Source organism: Aotus nancymaae, unplaced genomic scaffold (genome assembly GCF_030222135.1).
Source record: "Aotus nancymaae isolate 86718 unplaced genomic scaffold, 86718_ANA_hifiasm-v0.15.2.pri h1tg000003l, whole genome shotgun sequence".
Taxonomy (NCBI): domain Eukaryota; kingdom Metazoa; phylum Chordata; class Mammalia; order Primates; family Aotidae; genus Aotus; species Aotus nancymaae.
This window is the reverse complement of record NW_026988414.1, coordinates 43,969,501-43,994,277: the sequence shown is the minus strand read 5'-3', so window position 1 is coordinate 43,994,277 and position 24,777 is coordinate 43,969,501. Positions and strand designations below refer to the sequence as shown.

At 36.4% G+C, this 24,777-nt stretch overlaps 1 protein-coding gene across 3 annotated transcripts in view; it reads right to left on the bottom strand.

Annotated features, from left to right (window-relative positions):
• LINGO2 (leucine rich repeat and Ig domain containing 2) overlaps positions 1 to 24,777 on the bottom strand; it is a 347,291-nt gene that overhangs the window by 65,717 nt on the left and 256,797 nt on the right. Inside the window, exon 1 of one of the 3 annotated variants that reach the window (XM_021672848.2) lies at positions 23,960 to 24,027. The exons of the other annotated variants lie outside the window; for them this stretch is intronic. The gene's annotated coding sequence lies outside the window, so the exon portion shown is untranslated. Of the gene's footprint in view, positions 1 to 23,959; positions 24,028 to 24,777 lie in introns of those variants that run through there. 3 annotated transcript variants of the gene reach the window in all.

The following is a 24,777-nucleotide window of genomic DNA, read 5'->3' as shown; positions in this document are numbered from 1 at the left end:
TCTACTCAAACTGTTACAAACAATTTAAAAAGCAGAAATACTTCTAAACTCATTCTGTGAGGCCACCTCTACCCTGATTCTAAACCAGATAAAGACAAACAACAAAAACGTTACATACCAATATCCCTAATCAACACAAAAATCCTAAACAAAATATTAGCAAGCCAAATTGAACAACACATTAAAAAGATCAGTCACTGAATTGCCTGAACCCAGGAGGCAGAGGTTGCGGTGAGCTGAGATCGCGCCATTGCACTCCAGCCTGGGTAACAAGGGCGAAACTCCATCTCAAAAAAAAAAAAAAAAAAAAAAATCAGTCACCGTCATCAGGTGGGATTTACCCCAGAGATGTAAGGATGGTTAATCACATTAGCAGAATTAAGGACAGAAGCCATATGATCATTTGATCATTTCAATATATGCCAAAAAAGCATTTGACTAAATTTAACATCACTGCATGGTAAAAAGTTTCAAAAAATTGAGTATAAATTGAGAAGTAATATACCTCTAAACAATAAAGAACATGTATGACAAACACATAACATACTGAATGAGGAAAAAATTGAAAACTTTCCTTTAAGATTTGGAACAAGACAAGGATGCCCGATTTCACCACTTTTATTCAACATAGTACTAGAAGTTATAGCAAGAGCGACTGAAGAAGAGAAAGTGATAAAAGGCATCCAAAATTGGAAAGAAGAAGTCAACTGTATTTGTCTGCAAAGGACATGACCTTATATTAAGAAAATCCTAAAGACTTCAACAAAAATCTGTTAGAACTGATAAATTAATTCAGTAAGTTTGCAGTAAATGAAAAAAAAAATGCTCATCGTATTACTCATCCTGGAAATACAAATCATAACCACAGTGAGGTATCATTTCATCCTAGTTAAAATGGCTATTATCTAAAAGACAGAAAATAACAGATCCTGGTAAGGGTGTGGAGAAAGGGGAGCACTTGCACATTGTTGGTGGGGAATGCAAATTAATATAGCTACTATGGAAAACAGTATAAAGATTCTTCAAAAAAACACTAAAATACAACTATTATATGATCCAGAAACTTCACTGCTGTGCATATATCAAAAAGAAAGAAAAGCAGTATATTGAAGAGATATCTGCACTCCTGTGTTTTCTGCAGCACTATTCATATAATAGCCAAAATACAGACTCAACCTAAATGTCCATCAACGGACAAATGGATAAAAAATGTGGTACATATACATACTGGCATACTATTCAGCCACACAAAAGAATGGAATCCTGTTATTTGCAGCAACACAGATGGAACTGAAGGATATTACATGAAGTTAAGTAAGCCAGGCACAGAAAAACAAATACCTAGTGTTCTGACTCATATATGGGAGACAAAAAAAAATTTATCTCATGGAGATAGTAAATGGAATGGTGGTTACTTGAGACAGGGAAGGGCAGTGGGAAGAAGAGAAAAAAGAACGGTTGGTTAATGGGTAATACAGGTAGATAGAATGAATACAGTCTAGTGTTCCATAGCACAATAGGGCAACTATAGCTAACAATAATGTATTGTATATTTCAAAACAGCTAGAAGAGAAGATCGGCAACATTCCCAACACAAAGAAGTGATAAATATTTGAGGTAATGGATATCCCAATTACCCTGATTTGATCATTACACACTATATTCTTGCAGCAAAATATCACATCTCCATAAATACAGAATTAGTATGTACCAATAAAAAATTAAAACATATAAAGAGCACCATGAATGCTTTTAAAAATTTATATTTGCACATGCACACATAACATCCCTACTATTTTCAGCTTTGGCTGACACAGGTTTCAAAAATTCTCTTATGTAAGGATATGTCAAATTAAATTTTTAAACTCCAAAAGGGGAATTTAATATTCATATATACACATTCAGCAAGATACCTTGCAATACCGTTACTTCTGACATATAACAACTTTTGCTGGTTTTATCCTAAATTTAACCAAAACCAGGTACAACTTTCTGCATCATCTGTAACTGGGTGAAATGCATAGGCTACTCAAGGTGAGGGATAATTACCTACATTTGCACCCACCTGGCAGATGTGAAAGACTTAAGATGTGCACGTGCTCATTAATTGAGGGTCAAGCTGTTCTCTGTAAAATTCAGCAAAATTCCAGCTGAAATATGATGTCATTCATTTTGTGGTAAAATTCCCAGGTTAATAAGCACTTTGAGATGTGTTTTTTTTTTTTTTTTCCTGTCTTAAGTGTGAAATCTCAGTCCAGATGAACTGCAAACCTGCCTCTGCTCCTAAAAGCTGTGTCATCTTGGACAGATCCCTGCCCCTTGCTGGGCCTCAGACTTCTGCCTATATTTTTTTCTAATGAATTACTAAGTACTTTTATGGTCAGACTATAATTCTTTATTATTTAATTGATACTTAGAGCTAATTTTTATTGTGAACTTACTATGTGCCAGGCAATTTGCTTTTATGGTTTGCACTCTGTATCAGGCTGAAATTAAGCCATCTTGGGTTTAACCACAATGGAGATATCTTTGCAAAGATGTATCTTTTTGCTTTGTCTGTGAACTACTGATAAGCCAGCGATTTGTTCTCTCTTTAAGAATAAATGGTTCTAAAGCAAGTTCAATACTAATTTAATGTACTTATTTTCTAGCCACCCAGCAAATTATTCATTCCTAAGTCGTGTTCAGTGGAGCAGCTTATATCCGTTTCAAAATGTAGGCTTAACTGGTATATATTCTAAATGGGATAGAGGGTTCACACAAGCTTTTTTTTTTTTGAGGTGGATACCAGTTTGTGAATTAGTTGCTATTTTGAAAATTATAATGTTTTAGTTTAATATAATAAACTTGATACCCACTAGGGTAGCTTGTCTCCAGGATGACATCAATTCTTTTCTTCCCTGTACACACAGGCCCTTGAAAGGTAAGGTCTGTTCCTCTTGCTACTTGAATCTAGGCTAGCCTATGTCTACTTTCACCAACAGAATATGGAGAAATGCAGAATATGGAGAAAGTGGTGCTGTGTGACTCTGGGGCTGGGTCACATGAAACCTTTCAGCTTCCACCTGGCTCTTCTGGAATGCTCACTTTGGGTGAAGCCAGATGCGATGTTAAAATGCCAACTGATCAAAGACCGTTCTGCTGTGGAGAAGCATGAACTAGCCATGGGAAGAAGCTTCACAGGGGGATGCCTGGACAGCCCGCAGCTGTTTCAGTTGTGCCAGTCCAGGAACCAGTGAAGATGCCCTCAGATCATTCCAGTCTCAGCCACCTTCTGGTGGCAGATATGTAAGAATTCGAGTGAGAACTGCCCAGCTGAGTCCCAAAACTGCCAGAGCATAAGAGAGAAGAGTAAACTATTATAAGGCAGGTTGTTCTGTTATGCTATATACATTTTGAAAATACTCTAAACTCAGAATTTTATTCACCATACATCTTAAGTACTTAAGTACCTAGTGTTCTACTAGAAGGTGAAAATTAGAGAGTCAGACCCAGAGTTGTCTCTTAGGGTATCTGGTTAAAATCTTGGCACAGTATATAATTAATGTGCAACTAGGAATGAAGAATCAGGAGGCAAAAGATTTATAGACCCTAAACTAAAATATACATGGAAGAAGAAAGGCACATTGGGCCCTGGACCTCATACTCCAGGTTAGTACACATACCTGAAAAGGAAAAGAAAACACAAAAAAACCCAACACTGCCAACGAACAACAACAATAACAACAAAATACTCTCTGAAAATCCAAGACAGAGAAGCCAAGAGGGTTTAGGAAGGCCATAATCAGAAAGCATCAACCACAAAAACTATAATGGAGTTTTATACCCATAGAAATTATATAATCCCTCACCTGGGTGAGAGACTCAAGTGGAAAAAAGAAAGAGATGTTTTGTGTGCAGGTGTAACCTTCCAGCTGGTCAGCAAACTGCAGATTTGACTTCATAAACCTCTACGACATAATCACAGTGTATAATCTTGAGACAGAGAGGAAGGGAGGGAGGAAGTGATGAACATGCATTTGCATGGATGCGTATATAGGGAGTGTGACGGACCTTGTATAAAGGACGCTCATTGGGCTTTTCATCTTTGAGACAGTATGTTTACAGTGGTCACTTCTTTCCTCTGATGCCTCCCTGGAAGAGACTGCCACCAAGTTTCTGGAGTGCCCTTCCAGAAGTCTTTATTTGAAATATTAGAGAAGTCAGTGTACATAATAATGGGTATCTCTAAGTCTCGTAAAAGACTGACGTCCAAAGGACTTCAGATTAGGAGAGAGGTAGCTGCTGACTTCTAGGGCTTGGGAAATCCCACATATATATTATTTAATAGAGATATAATAAAAATGGTACATGTATTAAGTTGGTGCAAAAATAATTGTGGTTTTTGCCATTAAAATAGCAAAAAATCGCAATTACTTTTGCACTAATCTAATATAAAGCAGCAGAATGGATTTGAAGTAACAAATTCTTCTGTGACTCAATATTAGCTCCACTATACATGATATAAAATAATTGTTGTTATGGTACTTGAAATAAGCTTTTGAGGGGATTGGATTGTTTTCTAAAATCTCTTTCTCAGATATGCAACGATGATGTGATATTGATTTCAGATACTTAACAGGATAAACTCAGTGAAAAGACTAGACCTGAGTGAAACAACCTGAATACCACACATTCACCGAAGCGGCTCTATGGAGGGTATTGTGTTAAATTATGAGAGGTGGCAGCAGTGCTCAAACTGCAGAATGGCACGACTCCAAAATCAACTTGTAAGCTCTTTTTGGTAACTTGAAATACATTTTCCCACTGAAAGAACGATATAAAGGATAGCTTTACTGGCAGCCTTCACAAGCAGATTCCACACATCATGGAGCCACAGAGTGGTATTAACAGACGGAAAAGAAGAAAAAAAAAAGGAGGGAGAAAACAAAAAGGAAGATTGAGGATTATTTTCCTTCTGGCTTCTTCATCATAAATTTCAAAAGCCTGAGTCAATGGAGTTGGATTAAATTCTTTAGTAAAGATATTGGGAAAAGTCTTTCTTTAGACACAGGACTTTTACGTGGTTCTATGCTTATCAAATGACCAACTTAATTTAGTAGCATACAATTTCTGTATTCCTACACCCTAGTCAATCAGACAAACATTTATTGAGCAGTATCTCAATGTCTGACACAGTGATAAGCTCTGTAGAGCAATAGTTCTGTCATTTTTGGATTTCATAGACTTTTTAAAAGTGGGGGCACTTCCATAAAGTTGACAATAATTTTTTGTCAAGAAAGTACACGTAAAACAAAACAACTGCCATCTATTCTTATAATTATTCTTCACTCTAGCCTGGTAGGAAGTTTATCCAGACTCTCAGCTGGGAGCTCCTGTACTGTGAAGTACCTAAAATTAATACAAAACATATTCTCACCTGCCTAGCCTCCTTATCCTGACATGCCAGCTCAATTCTTATTTGAATAATGACTAAAGCTGTTATTTCTGTCAAAGAATTCCAAATGACTTTTACAAAATGTTTTTGATTAATTGATCATTACATAACAATTCAATCCTTCTTATTTTTAGACATCTGTTTGGGATCTACAATCACCATCAATGTGTTTTCACACATTTTTAAAGGAATTTTCTTAATCTACTACAGAGGTTTTCAAACAATTATTTTTAAACCATAGAATCCTTTCTTCAAATGAAATCTTATTCAGAAAGACCAATATCTAAAATAGATCAAAGTGAGCTGTTCTGATTGAAGCAGCCAGCTTGGCTCCCCATTGCTCCTCTTCCACATGCCACAGTAGCCCTCAGGGCACCTCCACACAACCTCCAGGGATCCACAGAGCAGTCCTGAACAGCTACTGATGTAACAGAATCATAGACTTGTAGAATTTCTAAGTCAGGAGATATGTTAGGGACTATCACAAATTACACAATAGCAGATGAAGAAGAACCTTGGAGCTCAATTGGTTTATACCTCTCAATTCCCACATAAGAAAACTGAGGTCCACAAAGGCTGCAAAATATGCTGCCAACCTCCTGCCCGCTGTGTCACATTCAGTGCTACTTGGTGGCAGACATAACTACAAGTAAGATTTTTCTTGCCCAAGTTCAGTGCTTTTCCTATATTGTTGCAAGTCTTTCAGAGGCATTGTATAGGGAAAAGGAGAGGACCATTTGCAAAAGAAATTTAAAGTAGAGAAAGTAACCAGCAGAGAAGAGAAAGCAGAAGGCAGGAAGAAAAAAAAAAGGACAATACAGCTGAACTATTATTAGTTTCAAGTTCTATTATTGTTTACAAGAGGCTTACAAACTAGTTAAGAAAAAACAAGGATGGTCACAAAGCATATTTACAACTTCTGTGATGCTCTAAGAAGATCTACTCCAAGTAATGACAAGTATTTATCAAAAGTTTCATAATTGCTACATTGGAAGCTACACAGAGATATAAGAAAAACTTGCAGTTTGAAATTTTCAACTTACAGTTGAAAATTAAAATTTATACCAAAATTGGAACTATTTCACAAGACACAGCACTCAGGCTAAACCTAGACTGATAAATCAGACTGAATATTACAATGTGAGCACCAGCAACGTGACCAATGAACATAGATACATGAGTCCTGGGAACAGACGGTGTAGGCAGATTTATACACCAGTATTTTCTTTGTCCACCATGAACTCACCGTCAGTGCTCAACAAATTAAATTCTCTCTTCCCTTCCCTCTATTTTTTTCTTCCATCTCATACTTCAACTTGTTTCCTATATGACAAACCCAAGACTATAAAATCTATCTATCAGCAAGCGGTTCTAAATTAGAAAGTACTGCAACTGAGAAAGAAGAAGCTTACTTTCTAATTAATTGTGCCAATTTATTTTTCTGTAGTCAAAAATCACTGTAATAATATTACAGGAACTTTTTCAAAAAAGAAAAAAAATTCTCATTTCTGTATTGTAACTCTCCATTTGTCCATATTCCCATTCAATCTGTGTTTATATTCTCATATATTTTTAAAATAGTTGAAATCATGCTGTGCCACATAATCCTGCATTCTTGTTGATTGTTGCCCTTTGTAAGCATTTATGTATGTTGCTACTTAGTCTTTTTGACAGAGATCCTTAAAACAAAGCCAATGTATGTGGAGAGCTTTAAGTACGAGTTCTTGAATATCATTTCAGTCAACATCATTTCATTATAACATTGATGAGAAAAAAAATTGATTCCCAGCCAGGGCCGCTGTCTGTGTGGAGTTGGCACATTCTGCCCCTGTATGCCTGGTTTGTCTCAGGCTTTTCTGGTTTCCTTCCACATCCCACAGATGTGCATGTTAGGTTCGTTAGTGTGTTTAAATCATGTGGTGTGTTCGAATCTCGGTTTGAGTGTGAGTGTGAGTGTGAGTGTGCCCTACAATGGGATGGCATCCTGTCCATGGTCGGTTTTTGTCTTGAGTCTGAAGCTGCTGGAATGGGCTCTGGCCACCTGTGACCCTCAAATGGAAAAAGTGGATTGAAAGATGAATGGATTTGAATTATTATAAAATTAAAAATTATAAAGTATTTGATAATCATACAAATGCATGACAATAAATGATGTGGTAAGAAACTGTTAGTGATCCTGCCATTTTTGTGATTATTTGCTTTTGGACTGCATAGTGGTAGGAGGAGCTCCTTAAAACCTTTCCTTTACATACATTTATTCCTTGATTTAGCTCACCACCATAACAATTGCTGTCACTCACTGACTAACAAAAAATTGGGCAAATAATTATCTCACTTGTTTTTTTTAGTTTTTCTTAGCTGTCTATATAGCTCACATTTATTTCAGTGTTTGCCATTAGAGGTATTTGGGGTTTTTATTTAGAAGTTTGGTGATGTTTTTGTATCTAGAAATATGCCAGAGGAACTTAATTCTTGTTTATATCAATTGGTCTGTGGTAAAATTGGTTTTGTTATATATCCTAAGTTGCAGTTTCCGGGAGCCTGTAAATAACATTAAGTGAGAATTTATTGCATATGAAAACTAGTCATCTTGGTTTGGACCAAGTTTCCCTTTTGTTTGAATGTCACTATGTACCAACACTGAGGACATGCAAACATTGCTGATTTAAATTTTTTTTTTTAATTAGCCATTTGAAAAAAGAGTGAATTTGAACCCACTGAATACATAATTTAACCCGAAGGTGACATGCTTTCTTTTTAAGAACAATGAAATAATCAAACTAGCCTTTGGTATGAGAATTACAATTTGTATGATATCTGTCTTGGAACATCTTGAATTGGCTCCTTATTAATCTAGCTTTTTTGATACAGTGCTTTGTCTTAAAAATGAAGTATTTACCTCATCCTCTATAATAAGAATTGATTATTTCCCATGATGGGTTTTTGAACTCTTTGTGTTTTTCTTATACACTTTAAAATATCAAGCAAGATAAAGTGTATTATTTAAATTTAATGTATATTTAAATAGACAATAGACTATTAGTTCTTTAGTGATTTTTATCTGATTCATTTTTGTTTCCCTCACAGCTTAAAACAGTGTTGTACAAAGAGTATATGCTCAATAAAATTTAATTGATCTTAGTTTCAAAATAATCAATTACTAGAAGACACACCTCCTTCTTTTTTTCTTTTTTTGAGACAGAATTTTGCTCTGTCACCTAGGCTGGAGTGTAGTGGTATGATCCTGGCTCACTGCAACCTCCACCTCCCGAGTTCAAGTGATTCTCCTGCCTCAGCCTCCCAAGTAGCTGGGACTACAGGTGTCCTCCATCATGCTTGGCTAATTTTTGTATTTTTGGTACAGGCAGGGGTTTCACCAAATTGGCCAGGCTGGTCTCGAACTCCTGACCTTGTGATCTGCCTGCCCTGGCCTCCCAAAGTGCTGGGATTATAGGCGTGAACCACCACACCCAGGCACTTTCTTGATAAATGTAAGGCAGTTTGTAACAAAAGTTCTGACACTTATTAGATGAGTCATTTAAGGTATTTACCTTTTAACTGTGTTGATGGTAAAGAGTATGCTTTATTAGTTGATGATATATCAACTAACAGTTGATAAAAGTGTGATAAGTAGTTTTATTCCCAGAGTTTTTAACACTCTCTGGCTTGTAGTGGATCCTCAACAAAAGCACCTGAACAATTTAGTGGAGTTCATGAGAAAGCAGAATTGAGTTGGGATTTGAAGACAGGTAAGAGAGCTGATGTAGCAGAATGAGAAATAGACACAAAAATAGGGTGATGGTTTGAAATGGAGGTATGGGGAGAGATAGAAATACTGGAGAACACAGCAGGGATCTCCGTGTTTTGGTAGCAGGTATGTATATAAGAGGAGTTCCTTCCAGAAATGGGTTTGTGTTTTTATCTGATATGATTTTTAAAACTATCAAGCAGCCCAGTAATAATGAACAGTAATGAGTATGGGAGGCTTTTTTTTTCAGACATATGCAGTGAGGCTGCCTTTGTTATGCAAGAAGAGGAACTGTCCCTGATGCCCATAATTAGTCAGTATATCCGAAAGTGGCAGGTTATAGTTGTTTCCTTCCTTTAGAAAAAGGTGGGAGGGAAAAAAACTAGTTTTCCCAATAACACATGAGTCTCAACTGGGCAGACTTTCTACTTCCTACACAATGTGACTGGCTGAGGTCACATCAATCCAGTAGTCCTCAGCCAAATAACCATGTCAGGCATTTTCCACTATCCCATAGTGTTCTGTGCCCACCATGGACACTTTAGAAGTTAAGACCACGTGTAGTAGCTGTTTGAACCTTAGCCAATTTGATTCCCATTTTTCTTTACTGTTCTGGTGAGGATATAATCATATTTGTGATTCCCAACTTCTCTGAGATGATTTGAGAACAAATGAGACAGGATTAAAAAACTTTTCTTAGGACCTCATTTTATTCCTCCTTCCCCTTCCCCTGCCCGGCTGTTTCCCCTCTACCTTTCTTCCCTATAATTTCCATCTAATTCTCCACACATCCCAAGATACTTGGTATTCAGTGTTCTCAATGGATATACTTATTTTTCATGTAAGAAGTTCAATCATTTAAGTTTATTTAAAGAATATGGCTGCTCCCAATGTCTTGTTGGGCTATAGGCTTGTTTATTTTGAGTGTGTTGTGTTGGGGTGATTTCTCTCTGAGACTCATTTCAGTTGACAAGGGAAGTAACATGGTAATGAGTTTCAATATATTTTTAATATATAGTCTTTTATTTTGATTGCAGCTTTGACAAAAATGCATTTTTCAAATCTTTCCTGTCTAGGGCAGCCAAGTCAGAGCAGAGGAAAAATGACTTCATAAGAAAGCATCCAAAAATGCATAGATGGCCTTATCATTTTGAGATAGTCAACCTGGCCCAGTATTCCTTCTTTGTCTGGTTTCTATTAAAGCCATTCACGGATTCAGAGCACTGCACTTCCTATCTTCCTAAAGATGTAAACCCCAGTGGCATCAAAATCATATGAATAGGTATGTACCGATAAGCAATTATCACTGGGGTAAAAGGAGGAATGATAAGGTCTAGGCCTATCACAAGGCAAAGACATTAAGATTTATTTCCAGTGTTATCAGGAGAGCTTTGCTACCCATGAAAAGCTCCTTCAGGGAGAAAAAAGAGAGAGAGAAAGAGCATAAGGGGAGATTGTATTTCTTGCATTTATCAATCAAAACAAGAAACTCTGAATGTGAAACTGAAACACAATCACAAAGTCAATTTTAAATGGGGAAAAGAGCCACAGAAAACACGGGCCTTCTGAGGATTAAAAAGAAGAAATCCTTACCTAAGATTAAAAAAAAATCCTTACCAGAGATCAAAATAGCGGGGGCTATCAGAGGGAGGAATAGTGGAGATTGCCTTTACAAATGATTTGGGATTGAAATAATTTATACAGCTTGTATTCAGCCACTAAGAGTAAGATGGAAAATTTATAGAACTGTATAAACTGCCTTGCATTAGATGAGAACTCTAAAAAATAGAACACAAGCTCAACTCCAGGGACACACAATATTTTTTTTATTAGGAAATCTAGGTTGGCCATGGAATGTAATTTTAATCATGAACTCGATGATGATGCATATTAATTCCAAACAGACCCTTTTAACCATGGTATAGTTTGCCCCAGTAGGACTACAATAATCTCTCAAGGATAGATGAAAACTCTATTAGGGAACACTTCTCACTATGTGTTGTTTCTTAAGGCATCCTCTCAGAAATAAAAATTTTAAAGAGTCAGCCACCTCAGGAGCTATCCAGCAGATCATCGCATGCTAAAATGATGTATTAAACAACAGCCTCAGTGGCACCATGTCTCACAAATGCCTTCCAGTAAAACTGAACAGCAATGCCTAAGAAATGTTTATGGTTGAACAAGTATAGACAGCAGCTAATCTACATATACTGAGCTAGTCTAATTCATTTTATCTATTGATGAAACAGTTATTTATTGAACACATATTATGTGTTAGGCATCAGACTAAGTACCAGGGATGCTTCCAATCTGGACTCCTGTGACTTGCAATGTGGCAATTTTGTGTTTCACTAGTCTTTCAGTTTGCTTTTAAACTATTTTATAAAGCTAAGAACTCCTCTTTAAAGCAAAATCACTTATGTAGCATAGAATAGCAGAGCTGTACAGATAGAAACAAATTCAGAGGCAGTCATCTAGCCCAACTCCTTAATTTAAGAAATAAAGAAAGTTCTATAGTTTCTTGTTGACAGCCTCATAGTCCACGTTGCAAAGAGGCCCCAAACCCAGGAAATGGTGATGTGCACAATAATAACAGATGCCCTGGAGAGTCTTTTATAGAAGAATAGAACACAACTACGTGGTAGAAGAGAAGAGAGCAGGAAAAACACAAAGCGCTATGCATGAAAACTGAGCAACAGTCCAGTACCAAGGAAGGGCTTCCTAGCAGAAGTTACTAGACTGCTACTCCAAAAATGAACAGTAAACCTGACTGACTGTGAAATGTCCTTTTAATTATTTTTTCTCCACAAAGATAACCTCACTTATCTTTATTTCTGGAACATTAAAATGGCCCCATAGATAATTAAAGTAAAATGGCTCTGGTGAACCCTCTCTGAGTCACCAGATGCTCTCACAAATAGAACAAAACATTGGAGAAAATATAGTGGGATTCCTTCCATCAGTTTTACAGACAATTCCAGCAAACGGACTCTCACACCTTGGAGCTGCAGGACCCATGTTTCCTAAACGTTATCTTTTTAAAATTTTAATAACAATAATCTGATGGTTAGATGGCAAACATAGCACTTTTTATGCTACAATGAGAACGCATAAGTGACTTGGTGAAAGTCACAAAAGAAATCAGGATTATGGGCTACATTTTTCTGGCTCCTGGCTTGGTTTTCTTTCCATTTTAAAAGGTGTCACTAACAAACAGCCTCAGGTTCAAAAAGCTCAGCAGGTGAGCTCTTCCTCTGCTCATGACAGCATTCACGTGGCATCTTCCACAGAGCTTGGGTGGTGAAAATGCCCAGTGCATGTTTACTGATGACCATTTTTTGTTAAAATCAGGAGCTTTTGTTATACGTCCTAACGGAGCTCCCATTTTACATCGTCTGTCATCAGAGTATCCTTCACTCTCAGGAGAGGTATGCAAAGGTGAGTGAGTTTTCTATGAAAAGTGACAAAGTAGGGAGAAACTCAAAGATTATGTTGCCAAGCTGAAAACTAATGGAAAATATTAAAGTCTAATATGATTCTCTTAAGAGGTTTCTCAGCCTTCTGGTATTTATTCCTCTATGTTATAATTTGTGTGTTCTTAAAAATACATACCTATTTACCTATCATATACATATAATACAGATAATATCTATAAAATATAATGTATAAATACAACCAGGAAGGCATAGCTATATCCTTCTTAAATCACAGTGAACATATCCATTAAATATAACTCCACTCTTACAACTTCTATTCACCATTGCATTAAAGCTCCTACTCAGAATAGTTATGGAAGAAAAAAAAGAAAAAGACTCACAGATTGTAAAGGAAGAAGTAAAATTGATTCTCTTTGTTGATAACATGATCTCATATATAAAAAATCTAAAATAATCTAAAACCTATTAGAACTAATAAATGAGTTTTTTAGCAAGATTTCAGAATACATTTTAAATATATAAATACTGAATGTATTTGAACAATCTGAAAATGAAATTACAAAAACAATTCAATTTCCAATAGCATCAAGAAGAATACGATACTTAGGAATAAGTTTAACAAAGCAAATGCAAAACTATAAAACACTGTTGAAAGAAATTCAAGACTTAAATATATGGAAATATACCACACATTCACTGATTAGAAGATTTAATACTGTTAAGATGGCAGTGCCCCCAAAAGTGATATGCAGATTCAATGTAATACATATTAAAATCTTGACTATTTTTTGCAGAAATAGAAAAGCTGATTTAAATTTCATGAAGAATTATAAGGAACCTAAGGTGCCAAAACAATTTTGAGAAAGAAGAATACATATGGATTACTCACATTCCTGATTCCAAAATCTATTACAAAGCAACAGTAATCAAAACAGTGTGGAACTGACACACACTAGGACACACATATAGACTAATGGAATATAACTGAGAGTCCAGAAATAAATTAATTGTTTTTTGACAGACAATTCAAAGGGAAAATAATAGTTTTTCTTCCCCCAATAAATGGTGCTGAGACAAATGAATATTCATATGCAAAGTAATAAAGTTGAACCCCTACTTCATGCTCTACACAAAAAAATCAACTCAAAATGAGTCATAGACCTAAATGTACGTGCTAAACTATAAGGCTCTTAGAAGAAAACACAAGAGTAAATATTCACAATCCTGGGTTAGCTAAGATCTTCTTAGTTATGATATTAGAAGCACAAGTGATTGAAAAACAAAAGATAAAATGGACTATCAAAATGAAAACCAGTGCTGCAAATAATACCACAAAAAGTGAATGGGCAACCCACAGAATGCAATCAAACATTTGTAAATTATATATATAATAAAAACTTGTAACAAGACTATATATAGAACTCTTATGCCTCAATAAGATAAATAACCCAATTAAAAATAGGCAAAAGATCTGAATAGATGTGTCTTTCAAGAAAATTTAAAAATGACCACTAAACACATGAAAAAAAAAAATACTCAGCATCACTAGCTATCAGAGAAAGACAAATCCCAGCCATGATGAAGTACTACTTCACATCTGCTGTATGGTTACAATAAAAAAGGCAGATAGTAACAAGTGTTGACAATGATGTGGAGATACAGGAACTCTCATATATTGCTGGTGGGAATGTAAAATGATGCAGTCTCTTTGAAAAACAGTTTGACAGTTTCTCAAAAAGTTACTATGGTAACATAGATGTACCACATAACCCAGCACTTCTAGTCTTGGGTACATACTCAAGAGAAGTAACAATAAATATATATACAAAAACCTGCATGTGAATATTCATAGCATCATCTTTCATAATACCCAAGAAGTAGAAACTTCCAAATGTCCAGAAACTGAAAAATAAAATGTGTTATCTTTTTACACAAAAGAAGCATCCTTTGGCAATAAAAGGGAATGAAGTACTGATATATGCTACAATATGGATGAATCTTGATATCATTATGCAACGTGAAAAAGGTCATTCACTAAAGATTGTATATTACATAATTCCAGTTATATAAACTGTCCACAGAGGAGGCAGAAAGTGTACATTGTCTTGAATATTCTAAAAACCACTGAATTGTATAGCTAAAATGTTTCTTCCAATTTTAGCAAATTTTGTAATTAAAAACAAAATTTAAGTATAACTGATTTGTAGTTTGTCTGAGTTGTGACAGCATTGAGTCAGCATGACTCTGCCCCAACACAGTTTGTAACCTAGACACCTGGACACTGACAACCCACTCCTCTGCGCCCGTTTCCTCACCAAAATTATATCACTTGATTGTTTTTCTAGCATTATAATTCTTCCCTTTTGCTCCAAATAAAATCTTAAATGGAAGCTCAATGTATAAAGCAGAGAAAAGCCCTGTTTTTCTGATTCAAATAGGGATGGAGGTTCTGGATCCCATCCAGTCAGGTTTATTTACTGAGTTGCTCCCTGCAACATCTTCAAATAGGCACAGAACACTATGGGTTCACCAGCATTCCATAGAAATACTGTTTACAATCAATTAAGGCTGGGCACAGTGGGTTATGCCTATAATCTCAGCATTTGGAGACCCTGTCACTACAAAAAATAAACAAATAAAAAACAATTAGCAGGCATAGTGGCATGTGCCTAGTAGCTCCCCCCCAGCTACTAGGGAGGTAAGTGGAAGGATAATCTCTTGAACTCAGGAGTTTGAGGCTGCAGTGAGCCATGATCGCACCGCTGTACTCCAACCTAGGTGACAGAGACTTTCTCTAAAATAAAATAAATCCAAGCGGGTCCAAAGCTACCTTCCAATCTTAACATTATTCACAGCTTATCACCATGTGGTTTAGTAGTCGAGTAGATACAACAACATATACAACAAAAGTAGGTGGGTGAAATTGAGGGACATTACATCAGTCAACTGGTCTAGGGAAAGGGATGTGAGTAGAGAAGGGTTCGAGAAAATGAGAAACAAAATCAAATATAAGGGGCCAGGTCAAATTGATTTTTAAATCAGCAGTATGGAAGGAAGGCTGAATTTCTACAACATAACAAAAAAATTGCTGGCACCAGAATTATTTCTAGGGAGGGAAATACATTGGCTTAGAAAAATTCCTTTATACGTTTTTTAGGAGTAGCAGGTAAGATCCTACAGGCTTGGATATTCGGAGAAAAGTAATCAAATAGTGTGTGCATCGTTCTGCATTAGGAAATAGCAAGAATAGAGAGCACAGGGGTGCAGGGGAAAGAGTCAGAATGCCTGACTTAGGAACATGGAAGAACAGCTGAAAAGCTTTCAAGGACAGTAAGCTTTGAATTTATTTGATATAAGCCCCTCTTCATTGTCCCCAAATCTTGACTTCAGTTTGCTGCACACTCAAATATATGGTACTTTAGCAGTAGAAGGTCAGGCAGATGGGTGAAGTTATATGGGCCACTTTTCTATTCCATTTCATGAAAAATGATGGAATTTCATTTGATGTACATGCTAGTTAGAAGCTTCATGACCATAGGGATTGCTGAGCTCTGTGCATTTTCATCTTACTGGAGAGTTTAAGTACCCTAAGTGTGGTCACAAACTGTGAGAAAGCCTCGGGCTAAGCATTTCTAATGTTATTCCTGGCAAGAGAAGTGGCTTGTTAAGGAAGATGCCTCCTGTGGAGGACAGTCAAAAAGACACAGGCAGGGAGGGCGTGAACTCAGATACACACGTATGCCAATAGCTGCTCTGCATGTCAAGGGGAATGTCGGTCCCAGCTGTTAACTTCAAGCCTCTGAAGGACAGTCACGTTGTGTGGGTTGCTCTTATAATCAGAGGATTAAGAAATTTATTTCTTCATCTAGGGCGCAGTGGAACTTCGTGATTATGCTCTTTTGCCAGCTTTGTGTCAGTGTAATCCCCTTTATTTTTCTCCCCAAGAGTTGGTTTAGCACTTCATAAAAGGAAACAAGACTCCTCTTATTATCAAGCAAAACTGCTTTCTTAGCTTTCTTTTTGCCCACCACAGGGTAGTGGTTTGCAAAAGAGTAGAGGGAAAGGGAAACTGAGAAGCAAGTGTAAGGTCACATACATGTGAGCTACACAGGGGGAGGATGTGAAGGTGGAGAGGAGCTGTTCTCATGTTGACTTTATGCCTTCCCCACTTGCGAGAGAATGGAGAGTTTAAAAAGATTCTGGCTTACCTTGCTTTTTTGCATGTGGCTAAAAGGGTTATAGGTTCCTCATGATTTACTTTCAAGTGTAAAAGAAAATGTTAATCAAAGTCAGGTTTTCTAGGTTCTAGCCTTCTCTACTGCCTTTACCAAGGTCCATTCGAGGGTAGTGAGAGAAGCGTGATGCTAACTGTAGTTTCACAAGATGTAGCCTGACTTTCTGTACCTGAAACAATCGCTTCAAGCCACCAGTCCCTCCTTGTCACCCCACTCTGATTGCCAACCCCTCCATACTGCCTGGCCAAGACACTTTACTCCACAAGCCATTCATCTTTGATCACAGTTATTTTAGTTGGGGTTTGAAGCTTTCTCAAAGGGATCATTTTTGCTCATAGCTGTCACCTGCTTGTGCAACTGCCAGTTGTAATCCCAAGGAGCCTATTTTTTCTTTTTTATATCTCCATTCAACAACTGTCCATCTGAAATTAACTATTAAAGAAACACCACCTTCTCTAAGTTCCCGTTGTTTTCTTTCTTCTTTCTTTCTTTTTTGTTATTATTATACTTTAAGTTCTGGGGTACATGTGCTTAATGTGCAGGTTTGTTTCATAGGTATACACATGCCATGGTGGTTTGCTGCATCCATCCCCCCATCATCTACATGAGGTATTTCGCCTAATGTTATCCTTCCCCAATCCTCCCACCCCCTGCTATCCCTCCCCTAGCTCCCCTAACCCACTGGCAGGCCCCAGTGTATAATGTTCCCCTCCCTGTGTCCATGTGTTCTCATTGTTCAACACCCACTTATGAGTGAGAACAATTGATGTTTGGTTTTCTGTTCTTGTGTCAGTTTGCTGAGAGTGATGGTTTCCAGCTTCATCCATGTCCCTGTGAAGTTTTCTTCTTGTTCTCAGTCTTTGGAAAGCATCAGAATCACTTTCAGGGCTTGTTAAAATAGATTTCTAAGCTCCACCCTGATTCTGATTGTGTAATTACATAAAGAATGTTGTTGTTCAACTAGTGTGGTCACTCCATCCTCTGGCATAGTTATGCAGGAATCAGTCAATCAAAATTATCCAGATATCCTGCAAACATTTGGCTTACAACTTTTATCAGTATTTTCAACAACTGTCAAATACTCTTGTGCAGAGGAACATGGTGAAGACGGGTAGTGAATGAGAAGAAGCTGATAGCAAGTAGCTCTACTTTTCATTTCTTACTGTCTACAATGGTCCCCATTTTGAAGCCTGAGCTTTGCTTTATGGCAGGTTCCTAGCTTGCTAATAGGAAGCAGATGTTTCCCACAAAGAAGGGATTTCTGATTCTTTTTTTCAATACCAGTACTTTGAACTTGGAGTTGGAAATCAATAAGTTCAAGGGAATTTATTACCTTTATCCTCTTAGCACATAAAATTGGAAGATGATAGGGTTTTAACTAGTTGTCAGATTGTTAGGTGAAAGGATATTTCTGGCTAAAGAATGGGGCTTTCATTGCCCTTATTTTCTTTTCAATTCTTTCTTCAGTTCCTAGAAAGAAATGAAACTAGTTACATTGCTAAGGTGAAGAGGTACATGCTCTGGTATTTTTGCAGTGAAGTTCTTCAGGCCCTGACATTCCTCAAGCCCACATGTCAATCATTTCTAGCATGTACAGCCTTTTTGCCACCACTGTGTAGGATGGGGTTACCACTCAGAAATTATGGCAAGTTAATCTGCAGACCTTATTAAATCATTCTTAGAAACACATGAACACAGTTGGTGTGCTCGAGCACTTGGAAAATTAAATTATTCTTTAGAATTAGTGTACTGAGCTGGAAGAAAATAAAGAACACTTACCAAAGGGGAAAAAATATGACAAAAATTCTAATGACTAATGTTTTTTAATTATAATTGCATAATAGTCTCTTGATACAAGTGCTACTCATTGTTTTGATAATTCCCTGATCCATTAGGCCCCTCCATACATATGCAAGCACCTAGATTAGAAAATAGAAGAATATAAGAACATTGTCTAATTGCACTCAAGTGCCTTAAATTAGATCAATTCGATGGCACTCTTAACCATCCTACTATTAGCAAATTCTGAGAATATGAGAAATGATAAACAGCTTCCAACTGATATACTAGATAATTGTTTTATCCTGGCTAAAAAAGTAAAATTTAACAAAGGTAACATTTAGTTTGTAGTAACATATTATTTAAAAAATTTCTGACGATTATGCATAGTGCTGCTATAAACATTCATGTATTGGTTTTTATGTAGACACAAGTTTTTATTTCCCTTGAACATATTTCTAGAATTTGAATTGTTGATTCACAAAGTAATTCATATTTTGTGACGGTCTGGCCTTGAAGGGCCCACATAAGATAATTCTGTCTGTGATGGTGGTTATAAGAATCCAGGAATATGTTAGTCTTCCTAGAACTGTACGCTAAAAAAGTGAATACTACCTCATGCAAATTAAATATTTTTAATAAATTATCAAACTCTCTAAATGATCTGTATCAGATTTATAAATTGCATCAAACTAATTAGTTCATGGAACATTAAGATACTTTTAGTGCTTCAAAAACTAAAGTTTGTAAAAAAATATATGGTGATAAAAACAAAAATAGTTCCTTAAGTGAATAATTTTAGTGGGTAAAATATATCGCATATACCAAAATTATATCTCAAACTGAATGGCAAGAGACCTGGAAATTCTTTGATCCAAAAGGCAACCAAATCGTCCATGCTACTCTCAGTTCTTATTCAACATCCTTTAACAAAATGGAAATACATTAGTGGGAAGTAGTTCTTGGATAGGAGCTGGGATAAAAAGTTTTTTACTTAAACCTACTGATTTCATTCTCCTATTCTCCCACCAAGGTTTAGCCACAGCAGGTCTTACATTACAAATTACTTGTAGGATTGAGAAAAGGTTCCACTTCTGCACATGAAGCCTACAAATTTTTTATCTACTAGAGAATTATTAAAAATTTTATTATAAAAATGAATAGAACACACACATAGTAGGAAAATAATGTATTGAGAAATTTTAGTTATAATTTTTACTGTCAAGCCCATAAATAGAAAGAATTTGCAAGAATTCTGCAAGCATTCTGAGGTTCAATGTTTAAATAACAGATGTAAATTACTAATCTTCCCTCTATGTTTAAATTATGTATTTAACATTGTCTGGCAAAACATATATCAACAAATATTATGTGATATTTTCAATTTTCAAAGCAATTATTATATTAGGAACACAGGTCTTGGAAAGAATCACAGCTAAGGTCCATGAAAGGGCAGGATGCCAAGGATAGTAGTTCTGTTTTTAATAAACAGAGTAAGATAGAATGTACATCATGACAAACTAATAATCAGAAAGCTAGAGCCATCTTTGTCCTTTTTCTATCCTCAAAATAACCTGAGGCTCAGGTGATAATCCCAGTTTACCTTAATGTTAAGGATTTTTATTCATTAATTTTTTCATTTTACAAATATATATTGAATAAAACTGCACCCTGAACTGTGCTGAGTGTTTCAGATGCAATGGAGAGCAAAACACTTGAACTTGGATTTACAAAAGAGGACACCAAATAATCACACAACTATTTCATGAGAAACTGTGCTAACCATTATGAAGGAAAAGTAAAAGGGACCCCCCTACATACAAAAAGATACCTCAGGGATATATTAAGGAAATGTATATATTCTGAAGTTTAAAGGAGGCTTCCTTGGGGAAGTGGCATTTGGTCTTAATTTTGTGACCAATGACCTCCATTTCCTGATTCCAATAATTTTTTTCTCTTCATTCCAGCTAATATGCATGAATAATCTCAGAGTAATTACTTTAGGTTCCTAAGGGGACCTAAAATTACATTAAAACCTGTCAGCAGATACAATGGCAGTGGCCTATGTGGGACTCTGAGCATAGGCTTGGCATTATCTCCAGGGTTTCAATTCCCACCACTTCCAAATATTTAGGTCAGACTATCTGAGGTACAACATGAGCTGCAAGCTCTTTTATCTTCTAGGATGTTTTATCCCCTGAAAGTCTGACTTCTTACATGTATTTAATATTAGAAATAGGAAGGAGAACTGTATCTGACAAATATGACGTTTCAAATCAGAGCCAGAAGTTCTTATATTAACAAAGACAAATTTCCCACAGAAATTAAAAAAAAAAAAAAAAAAAAAAAACAACCTAAGAGACTACTATGAACACCTCTAGGCACACAAGCTAGGAAATCTGGAAGACACAAGCTAGGAAATCTGGAAGAAATGGATAAATCTCTGGAAACATGCAAACTCCCAAGACTGAACCAGGAAGAATTAAATTCCTGAACGTATCAGTAATGAGTTCCAAAATTAAACCAGTAATGAAAAGACTAGCAAGCCCCAAAAAGCCCAGAACCAGACAGAATCACAGCTGCATTCTACCACACGTATAAAGAAGAGCTGGTATCAATCCTACTGAAAATAATCCAAAAAAAAAAAAATGAGGAGGAAGGACTTCTCCCTAACTCATTCTATGAAACCACCATCATCCTGATTTGAAAACATAGCAGAGACACAACAACAACAACCAAGCAACTTCAGGCCAATATCCTTGATGAACATAGATGCAAAACTCCTCAACAAAATACCAGCAAACCAAAACCAGCAGCATATAAAAAAGGTAATTCACCATGATCAAGTATGTTTTATCCCTGGGATGCAAGGTTCGTTCAACATACATAAATCAATAAATGTGATTCACCACATAAACAGAGCTAAAAACAAAAACCGCATGATCCTTGCAATAGATGCATAAAAGGCTTTTCATAAAAGTCAACATCCCTTCATGTTAAAAACTCTCAATAAACTAGGCATTGAAGGAACACACTTCATAATAATAAAAGCCATTTATGACAAACCCACAGCCAACAGGCAAAAGGTGGAAGTATTTTCCTTGAGAACTAGAACACCACAAGGATGCCCTCTCACCACTCCTATGCAACATAGTACTGGACACCCTAGCCAGAGCAATCAGGCAAGAGAAAGAAATAAAAGGCATCCAAATAGGAAGAGAGGAAGTCAAAGCATCCCTGTTCACAGACATTATATTTGTATACCTAGAAAACCCCATAGAGTCTGCCCAAAAGCTCCTTGGTCTGATAAATTCAGCAAACATTCAGGATACAAAATCAATGTACATAAATCAGTATATCATAAATCAATATATAAAAATCAGTAGTATTTCTATATATCAGCAACATCCAAGCTGAGAGCCAAATCAAGAACACAATCCCATAAGCCACAAAGAGTAAAATACCTAGGAATACAGCTAATCAGGGAGGTGAAAGATCTCTATAATGAGAATTACAAAACACTGCTCAAAGAAATCATAGGTGATACAAATTTGAAAACATTCCATGCTCATAGATAGGAAGAATCAATGTTGTTATAATGGCCATACTGCCCAAAGCACTACGATTCAATGCTATTCCTATCAAACTACCAATGACATTCTTCTCAGAATTGTAAAAAAAAACTATTTTAAAATTCATGGGGAACCAAAAACAGCCCAAATAACCAAGGCAATCCTAAGCATAAAGAACAAAGCTGGAAGCATCACACTACCTGATTTCAAGCTATACTACAAGTCTATAGTAACCAAAACAGCATGGTATTGGAACAGAAACAGACCCATAGACCAATGGAACAGAATAGAGAGCTTGGAAATAATGCCGTGTGTCTACAACCATCTGATCTTTGACAAAGTCAACAAAAGCAAGCAATGGGGAAAGGGCTCCCTAGTCAATAAATGGTGCTGGGATGACTGGCTAGCCATATGCAGAAAACTGAACTGGACCCCTTCCTTACACCATATACAAAAATTAACTCAAGATTTATTAAAGACTTAAAAGTAGAACCTAAAACTATAAAAATCCCAGAAGAAAACCTAGAAAATACCATTCTGGACATAGGCCCTGGCAACATTTCATGATGAAGATGCCAAAACAATTGCAACAATAACAAAAATTGACAAATGGAACCTAATTAAACTGAAGTGCTTCTGCACAGAGATACAAAATGAAAGAAATACATTCTTCCATATAGAATAGGAAAAAATATTTGCAAACTATGCATTCAACAAAGGTCTAATATCTAGAGTCTGTAAGAAACTTAAGCAAAAATCAAACTTCATTAAAAGTAGGCAGGGCCAGGCGCGGTGGCTCAAGCCTGTAATCCCAGCACTTTGGGAGGCCGAGGCGGGTGGATCACGAGGTCAAGAGATCGAGACCATCCTGGTCAACATGGTGAAACCCCGTCTCTACTAAAAATACAAAAAATTAGCTGGGCATGGTGACGCGTGCCTGTAATCCCAGCTACTCAGGAGGCTGAGGCAGGAGAATTGCCTGAACCCAGGAGAAGGAAGTTGCGGTGAGCCGAGATCGCGCCATTGCACTCCAGCCTGGGTAACGAGTGAAACTCCGTCTCAAAAAAAAAAAAAAAAAAAAAAAGGTAGGCAAAGGACATGAACAGATACTTTTCAGAAGAAGCTAATAAGCATATAAAAAATTCTCAACATTGCTAATCATTGGGGAAATGGAAATAAAAACCACAGTGAGATACCATCTTACATCAGTCAGAACGACCATTACTAAAAAGCAAAAAAAAAAAGCAGATGCTGGCAAGGTTGCAGAGAAAAGGGAACACTTATACATTGCTGGTAGGCATGTAAATTAGTTCAGCTATTGGAGAAAGCAGTGTGGTGATTTCTCAAGGAGGGTAAAACAGAATTACCGTTTGACCCAGAAACCAATTATTGGGTATATATTCAAAGAAATACAAATTACTATAAAGACACATGCACACATATATTCATTGCAGCACTATTTACAATAGCAAAGGTGAGGAATTATATACTTCATGGAATACAATGCAGCCATTAAATAGAGTAAGATCATGTTCTTTGCAGCAACATGAGTGGAGCCGGAGGCCATTGTCCTAAATGAACTAACACAGGAACAGAAAACCAAATACTGCATGCTCTCACTTATACATGGAGCTAAACATTGAGTACACATGGACACTAAAAAGGGAACAAAAGACACCGAGGCCTATTTGAGAGTCAAAGGTGGGAGGAGGAAGACTGAAAAACTACCTATTGGGTACTATGCTTATTACCTGGGTGATGAAATAATCTGTGTACCAACTCCCTGTGACATGCGATTTGCTGATATAAGAAAGCTGCACATGTACTCCTGAACCTAAAATAAAAGTTAAAAAAAAAAAGAAATATCAGTTTCCAACTACGGGACCTAGGGGAATATATATTTTTTCATTCCTTAGTAATGGATCAGCAAACACATAATGAAAGCTCACCACAACTAGTGAGCACTGGGTAAGGAAACATGGAAAGAAACAAAGGAAAATTAGAACCCTAATCTGGTCCTCTATGTTACTCTGGGGAAATATAAAACTTACAAATGAAACAATCTGAAGGCAATGGCAAAGACTGTTGGAAGTAATAAATAATATACTCAGGGATATTTAATCTACAAGTAAAATAATAGCAAATAAAAAAGTGATCAGATACATCAAAATTTAGCAGGGCTTATCTTTAAGTAGTAGAGTCATGGTTTATTCCTAATTTATTCTTTTTGTGTATCTATACTTTCTGAATATTCTCCCATTCTATTTTTTAATGAGGGATACAAAGCAATATTTTTTTCTAAAAATAATATGTATTTTTAGAATATCTATATATATTATATTGCTTATCAAATTCAGAGTTTAAGCCTCAGCTTTTGCACCAATTTAACCAACTTGCTGAGTAACTTTTGGCAAATCCCCTGCCTACTGGACTCAGGTTCTTCCTACTTTTCAAATGAGATGGTGGGTTAGGTCTATGTTTCCCAAACTTAGCCAATCTTCAGAATCCTTTCAGCCAACTGTTAAAATAAAAAGTCCCAAGAGCACCTGAAATCAGCTAAATGAGATAC